Below are 8988 nucleotides of genomic sequence, written 5' to 3'. Positions count from 1 at the left end.
ATCACAAATATTCATAGACATGTTCATCATAACAACAAAAAAATTAAATGGATAGAGAACAAGAATCAAATCTGGTGTTTCTCTGAGGCTTGACTAGTTTGCTCCGCTCCTCCTTCTCCGCTTGTTCTTGTTGAACTGAGGCTTCCACAAACAATTGAATGCTACTCCACTATTATTTTTCAAGAGGTGAAATTGGCAAAGGAATATGGGAAGAAAATGAAGAACAACGGAAGGGAATAAAGAGAGAAAAGTGAGATAGAAGTGAAGAAATGAAAGGGTTTGAAATGTATTTGAAGTGACCAGCCAATGGGGGTATTTATAGGTTGATAAGGCTGCTAAAAATTTCCAAAATCAATATCCAAGACTCCCCCATGGCCGGCCACACATGTGGCATGTTTGATGATTTCAAACATGCTATTTTTAGGTAGGGGCAAATCTTGAAAGGCATGAATAGTGGAGGGGTTTGAATGCAATTTGAAGGAGTCTTCGAGAGCCATTTTGCAAGCCAAATAATCAGCCAAACAAGCTGATTGGTTCATCATGTGGAATGAATTTTTGCTGCCCAGTGCTCTGTTGGATCGATTTTCTCGGTTCAGCTCAACTGAGCCCCTTTTCATAATTAATTAATAATAATTTATTTAACTCAAATTAAATTGGATTAAAATTAAAATTAATTATAATAAAAGTTACTACACATAATTTGGTCTTAAGCTAAAAAATTAATTCACCTTGATGCTTCAAAATTGCTTCTCGGTTTTGCACTTCTAATAGTGTTTTTCGAGCCGTTTTTCACCCTTTATGCAAATCTGTCGAAAATAATCAAAATTAATCAAAATTTGATATAAATTAATTAAAATTCAACATGTCCATAATTTGAGTGCAATTTAATTATTTTATAATTATTATTTATTTTTCGACAAGAATTTTATCGAAATTGCATGAATTTGAGTTAAAAAGGGCATGAAAAAGTGTGTATATTTTTGTGTTTTCACACCCCCAAACTTAATTCAATTCTCGTTCCGAGTAATGCACAAATTTGAAAAGAATTTCCTGGAACCACCTTTGAAATATCCCTTCAAAGCAACATTCTTCCCAAAATTATGATTTTAGTATAGTTATTCTCAAAAATAAGAAATTTGATATTTATGCTACTTATGTATACATATCTTTCAAATTAATCACAATTATTCTTATGATAGCAAAAATAGAATAAATGCTTTCTCAATAAAGACATGCTAAATTCCTACCAATTTGATTTTATTCACTTATTCAAGATTAAATTGCAATCATTAAGTTCAACTTATGTCTTCATATGTTAAACATAGCAATTTCTCTCCACTAATGCAGGTAACATAGAAACTTGAATCAATAGGTCTTTAAAAAGGTTGTAATGTGGCTAGGCTAGGGGTAAGTAAAAGATAGATAAATTTAGGCTAAAAACCTTAGACTCAGCTTCAATAGGACCTTCGAAATAATTACTTTCAATACACCAACTTACTTTACTTTCACATGCTCTTTTGTACATCTATTTTCCTTCAAGTACATATGCTCTCTCTCTCTCTTTTTCACGAGCATTTTACTATTTGAACTACATTTTTTTTTCTTTTTGAGCACTTGATACTTTTTTTCAACTCCCCCAAACTTATTTTCAAAGAACATTCTAAATAGTACTGAGTCTAGTGTTTGAGACAATTTAAAGATAATTAAAAGAAAAGTGATGGCTAAATATTGTAAGGGTTCAAATAAAATTAGGTCATATGGCCTCAAAGCTGGGTTTCAAAGGATAAAAGTTCATCAAGGTTGGCTTGAAAGGCTCAAACTGTCCAAACAAAAGTTGCCTAAATCATTTTTAACATTCCATGTTTCCTAGGCTTTTGCCTCAAGAAACCACTAAGTCAATTCTAGAGACTTAAACTTTCATACATGCCTAACTTTCCTAAGGAACTAAAACTTTTATGGTATGATTTTGCATGCTTTGCTAAAAATACATTTAAGTCATAATTCAGCTAACATAATAATTATTGAAATAATCAAACATTATTTATACTGAATTTTAGCATACTAAACAAAATTTCAAATTTTTGAACAAATATAATGTAACACCCCTCATCCATATTCAACGCCGGAATAGGGTTACGAAGCATTATCGGACTTACAAAACAATTAAATATCCATTTAGCATACATTTTCTCAATTCAAGCATTCATCATTCAATCTCAATCAATTAGTCCCTAAAATGAACCTACGAGGCCCTAAACATGCCTTGGAAATGGTTCGGGACTAAACCGATAACTTAAGAAAATTTCATGAAACTTTGAAAATTTTCTCAAACAAGGAACACACGCCCATGTGACCAAGCCGTGTGTCTCACACGACTACTAGACACGCCTGTGTCACAGGTTTTGTGAACATTCGAAATGGAAGCACATAACTGTGCCCCAGCCTATGTCCAACCCCGTGTAACTCTTTGACTTGGGTCACATAGCCAACACACACAACCATGTGGCTAGCCCGTGTGCCCTAAAAATGGCCATACACGCCCATGTAGTAGACCATGTGCTAGGCCATGCCAATTCTGTAAGGCATATTGACTTATGCTATACGGTCAAGTCACACGCCCATGTGTGAGGCCATGTGGAGCATACTGAAATGATTTAAAATTCAACACCAGCGAACATATGGCCGTGTAACATGACCGTGTGTCACACAAGGCTGAGAAACAAGCCATGCCTCTGCCCGTGTGGACAAAAATAAGCTATTTACTAAGCCAATTTGTCACCCAAATTTGCATGTACCTACATAACTCAAATGGTACCATTTCAAGACACAAATATGCAACCAAAAGTCATCAACATACTATATCTATTTCAACCATTTCAATACTCAATTCAATGCCATTTACCTATTCAAATACCTATCAACTCAATTTGCTTTACTAGACATAACTCACATATATATATCATGTACCATAATTCATCTAATTCATCATCCAAAACCAATCCACAACAAACATATCCCAACCAAATAAATACCTCATACCATAATAAACATTTGAGTATCATAATTCAACATCAACCATATCACATGGCAATATTTATAACAAACTACATAACTTTCATAAGCTACTTCTAATGGCCAAAATACATTTCCATCAAACACACCAAAATGATCAAAGCCTATACATGCCATATACCATATATACAGAACTCAAAAACACCAAAATAGATGTCCGATAGTGCGATGAATTCTTTGACAATCCCCGAATCTGAGCTAGCTTCGAAATACTATAAAACATAGAAAAGAAACAAAGTAAGCTATAGAGCTTAGTAAGTTCGTATTTAATTATGAAATAATCTCATTATTCATTAGAATTTCAAAATCGATAACATAAATTGCATTTTAAACATCAATCAATGAGTTAACGCAAAGTTTAACCACATAATAACTCATAAGTTCTCGACTTCTTTTATCTCGTTACTTGAACAATTTTCCGTACATATCTGTATCGATATGCATCTATTTCTCACCAATTTTACTACCAAATCACTTCGAGCATTTAAATGCTTACGTTATGAGTACATTGATTTTCCGATGCCATAGTCCAACTATGGTCATACACATACATTGCCATGTCCCTGCCGTGGTCTTACATTCACATGCCATAACCCAGTTATGGTCTTATTTTCTGATTGCCATAGCCCAGCTATGGTCTTATTCAACAGCTCATCTTATTTAACCGTACATTTAATTTAAGATCTCCAAATTAACTAATAGGATAAATACAATCTCAATTCCATCCATCAATTAAATAAATAAACATTTAAATTCAATTATACGAACTTACCTCGTGTACGGAATGATGGAACAAACCGACTATTCAATTACTTTGCTTTGTTCCTCGATCTAAGTTCGAATTCCTCTTTTCTTGATCTATTTTCTTGTATTTAACTTGGCCAAATGAAAGGAATAAAAATGGCTTTCTCTAGCCCTAATTTTTGGTGTTAATCACTTAAGGAAGATGATGACATTATGTTATTTTATTTTTTAACTTATTAATTAACCAAATTACTAAATTAACCTTAGTTATAATTCATTAAAACCATATAATACATGCCCATCTTTGTCCCCTCACAATTAAAATGGTCCAATTACAACATAAGGACCTTAACTTTAATTTTCTATACTTATTAGACAACTTTAGCTAATAGAACATCAGTTTTGCATTTTACGTGATTTAGTCCTTTTTATCAAATTTACCAATCAAATGATAAAATTTCTTAACGAAATTTTCACACCAACATAATATTATACTGTAAACATTAAAATAATAATAAAATAATTATTTTAACCTCAGATTTGTGGCCCCGAAACTACTGTTTTGATTTGACTAAAAATGGGTTGTTACAAATCTTCGCCCTTAAGGATTTTCGTCCCCGAAAATCTTACCAGTTAATAGGTTAGGGTACTATTTTCTCATAGCTTCCTTGGGCTCCCACATAACCTCTTCAACACCCTAACGTTGCCATAAAACCTTCACTAAATATGTTCATTTATTTCACAACTCTTTGACCTCTCGTGTAACGCCCCAATTTTCGGGAATCCTGTGAATGTTGGCATAGGTTTAATTATGTTAGTGGGCCTCTAGAAAGCCCAAGCTTAAGATAGAACCCGACAATTTTAGTTAATTTTTGTTCCATAAGAAAAAGGGGGTGAAATTCTAAAATAGGACCTATGTGAAAATGTTTGAAAATGCTATAGGCTAAATTGAAGTGGCCAAATAAATAGGAGTGCAAAATAGGAGGATTTGCATGACAAACCTCCCATTTTACATGTAGTGGCTGGTCATCATGTTGTTGCAGACAAAATGTACACTTGATATCCATAATTTATGGTACAAATTGATACAAATTGATAATAGGTTAGGTAAATGTTCCATGATAATAGGTTAGGTAAATGTTCCATGATAATGGGTTAGGTAAATGTTTCATGATAATAGGTTAGGTAAATGTTCCATGATAATGGGTTAGGTAAATGTTTCATGATAATGGGTTAGGTAAATGTTTCATGATAAGAATTTCATGTCTTTTGTATTAAAGAATTAAATGGATGAAATATGAAGTTTTATTAAAAGAAAAAGGGGTGAAAAGAACAAAGTTTTGTCCATCTTTGTTCATCATAGCTGAAAGTTAGAGAAGAGAAAGGAGAAGAGAAAGCTCTTGAATATTCGGTCATTAGGAGGAGGAAAATTGAAGGTAAGTTCTTGGTACCTTGCTTCTATTTTGAGGTTCATGAGTTCTTCTTGATTCTACCTTAACTCTTGAAGTATATTTTGATTTTTAGTTGTGTTGTGAGCATTTAGTCATGAATTAAAATGAAGGAAATGGTTGTTGTTTCATGTTCTTTTGATGAAAAATGGAAGATAGGTGAAGTTGAGCCAAACAAATGAGCATGCATGTGCCTTAGATGCTAAAGGGAAAAATCGGCTAACATGTTGTGCTTTAAAATGATGAAATGGAGATTACACTTAAGTAAAATCATAGATATGTGATGATTGATTGGTGATATACATGTTTAAATAACAAAAATGAAAGTTAGGTGTGAAAGAGTGATTTGGTAATAAATCTGCTTGGGACAGCAGCAGTAACGTGACTTTGGAAAATCACCATAAATTGTGGGAGATGAGTTAGAAGCTGCATAAATTATGTAATTAAAGCTTAATGAGTCTAGTTTCAAATGGAATAAACGAGAACATATTTTGAATTCTGTACAATGAGAAATTTGATTCGTAATGAAGAGTGGTCAGATTAGTCAAACAGTGAAACATGGGAAACTTTAAGAAAAATCTGGTATTGATTGGCCATACCAAAAATTCTAAAAATTTTATGGATAAAAGATATATGAGTCTATTTTCAGGGAAATTAACGGCACTTGATTTGGAGTTTCGTAGCTCTAGTTATAAATAATTTAGTGACTGTTGCTTAGGAAGACAGCTTGCAGTTCAATTATGATTATGTAGTAAACATTGACAAATATTTGTTAATGAGTTGCTTATTGATTTCTTATAAGCTTACTATAATCTGTAGGTGTGGTTGGCCGAATATTGTAAGGGGTTAATACGTATTTTGTATTTGAATAGTTAGATTAACGTGTTAGTAATCCAATTGTAGGCGGTTCGTGTGTGGATCTCGTCAGCATATCGTCGCAAACAGGTGTGTAATTGACACCCTCTCATAGACTAGATTGGCAAAAGCCGAAAAGCCAAAATGCCGAAAAGTCGGTATTTTGGGAATTTGCGTGTGTGCTGTGACAGCCCTAAATTGACCCAAGTCGGAAAGTGGTTTCGGGACCGCTAAACCGAGTCATAAAAATAATTAACCGTCATAGTTGATGCTCATTATATGTACATATGCATGTGTGAAAATTTCACGTTTGGATTTTGTTAATTGTAAGTGAATTTTATCAAATAGGACTTGTGTGAGAAAATTTAGAAATGTGCTAGGCAAATGTAAAGTGGTCTATTAATGCATGTTGTGAAAATGATGGGTTTGCATGTCAATTTACCCAAAATTTAAGCATGGTGGCGGCCATGCTATGAGTGGAAACATGTTGCAAACATGTTGGGTTAGTGGTTATGTTAGAAAGAATAAAATAATGAAAAAAAAGGAATATGATGAAAACAAAGGAAAAAAAAGTGTCCATCCTTTCACATTTTTCTTCCTTGGCGAATGTTCTAAGAAGAAGGGGGAGAGCTTGAGAAAATCAGCTATGGTAGTTTGCTAGACTAAGGTATGTTTGATGTTGTCCATGAGATTCATGCATGTTTTTAGTTGTTACTTTGAGTTCTACCTAGCCCATGGTTTAAATCTTTGCTATGGGATGGAGATGATATTCGCCATGGGTGTTGTCTTCTTGGTTGATGTTTGATGTTGTGGTGATGAGGCATGAAGATGAGTTAAGTTTGGCTAAGGTGGATTTGTGTTGATGTCATTTGCATGCTAAGTGTGAAGCTTTGTAATGATACATGTGTATGGTGCTTTTGATGTTGTGAATGGAAGTAGTGGAAAAGTAAAAGAAAATTTATGTAGAAATGTGGTATATGTGGATTTGTAGGATGTTATAAATATATGTGAAGCCATGCTAGATTAGGAAGAATTCGGTCAAGTGTTCATGAGATGAAATTTTGTGTTTAGGTGAATTAAAGATGATAGTATAGTTGATATCATGTATATATGTATGCATATTCGGCCATCAAATTAAGAGCATAGGTGATGTTGAGTCTAAACTTTGCACATTCGGACATATATATATATATATGCATGTGTGATTGAATTATTGATAGTAGGGCGATAGCATATGGTTATTAGCCGAATATCTAAGAACATAAGGTAGCAAGATAAAAATTTTACCATGCCGTTCCGTATGTCATAAAATCATTAAAATGTGAATACCAATATATGTAGCAAAGCGGTTGAATGAGTTAATTTATTTGTTTAAGCTCAAGATCCTAAAGGATAGGCGTCCAACAAGGGGAAATCGAAGGTCATCGAGTAGCCGACTTGGAATTATTTTACCCAACACAAGGTAAGTCATTAAGCATATAGTTGGTATTGATTTAAATGATCGTAATACCCATGCAATTATGGTTAATGAGATGAAATGTATACAAATGTATATGTATGTAGAGATGAAATTGTCGAATGTAAAAAGGAAGTGAAGCATATAGAGTGGCTGGTTTTCGGCACTAAGTGTGCGGGCAATAAGTGTTCACGGTTGTGAGATTGGCACTAAGTGTGCAGGCTTGAAATGAATGGCACTAAGTGTGCGAGTTTAAAGTACATGGCACTAAGTGTGCGTGGTTGATTATTAAGCACTATGTGTGCGAACCCATTATATATATATATTTTCTATCAATTATTTATATTAAGGGTGCAACATTACCGAGTCGATTTCGGACAGCGGAAAGGGTAAGTACCTTGAGTTCATGGCTAATAGGTGCTATGTTTATATTTGTAGTTGAGCGTGGTAAGTTTTGAACCTATGTGATGATTATAATTGAAGTCACGTACATAAGGTTCATCGTGGAATAGGTGAAAGTTCGCTTAGTTGCATGATTGTAACGAAAATAAAATGATGTATGGAAATGCCTCAATTATTCTATTGAATAGCGTATGAAATGTCAATGTAGGACTTGGAATGAGATTGAATCGTAAGGTCTAAGAAACTATGGCATAGTTCGGTATGGATGGAGTACTTAGCCTCATTTCGTTGTTTCCTCTTGTGAAAATTTTATTAATGGATGGTAGTGTAATGCTTATGACTTACTGAGTTATATACTCATTCGGTGTTTGCTTGTCACCTATTTTAGGTTTCTTGGACTCGACTTTTTGCGTATTCAGGACCGTCATCGAAGTCATCACACCGACTAGCAACTTTTGGTATTTTCTTCTTAGTTGGTCTAGGAGAACATTTCGGCATGTATAGGCTATTATGTTTTGTTGAAATATGGTATGTAAAACTTTGGATAGCCATGCGAAAATGGCTTATATACGTTTTGAGCATAATGTTATAGTCATCTTGAATGTATATGTTCATTAAGAGGCATGGAAACTATGTAATAGGTAAAGTCTACCTTAAAAAAGGATGCTGATAGCAGCAGTGATGTGGATGTGAAAAATCACTAAAAATAGTAGGAATGGAATTCAATAGTGAATAAATTATGTAATCGAACCTTGACGAATCTATTTTCATAGGAAAGTAACGAAATGATCATATGAACAATATATTAGGAGATATTTAAGTTTTTGCGAAACAGGGCCAGGACGGTTTCTGGATTCCCTGTTCCGACTTTGGAAATTCATTATAAATTAACCAGAGATAATTAGAAGTTGTTACATATATGTACAGATTCCTTTTCAAGTCTAGTTTCTATAGAAACCAACGACATCAGTATTGAGGCCCTGTACAGAGAGATATCCAAGTCGTAATGCC

At 33.7% G+C, this 8988-nt stretch overlaps 1 long non-coding RNA gene across 1 annotated transcript; it reads left to right on the top strand.

Moving 5' to 3' along the window:
- The first annotated feature begins 5052 nt into the window (after positions 1-5052).
- LOC128295110 (uncharacterized) lies at positions 5053-8741 on the top strand. The gene is made up of 4 exons (XR_008285432.1): positions 5053-5252; positions 6168-6209; positions 7496-7581; positions 8366-8741. It is a non-coding gene; the product is annotated as an uncharacterized LOC128295110 (long non-coding RNA).
- Positions 8742-8988: the final 247 nt, after the last annotated feature.

This window comes from Gossypium arboreum, chromosome 1 (genome assembly GCF_025698485.1).
Source record: "Gossypium arboreum isolate Shixiya-1 chromosome 1, ASM2569848v2, whole genome shotgun sequence".
NCBI lineage: Eukaryota > Viridiplantae > Streptophyta > Magnoliopsida > Malvales > Malvaceae > Gossypium > Gossypium arboreum.
This window is presented reverse-complemented; position numbering and strand designations above follow the sequence as displayed.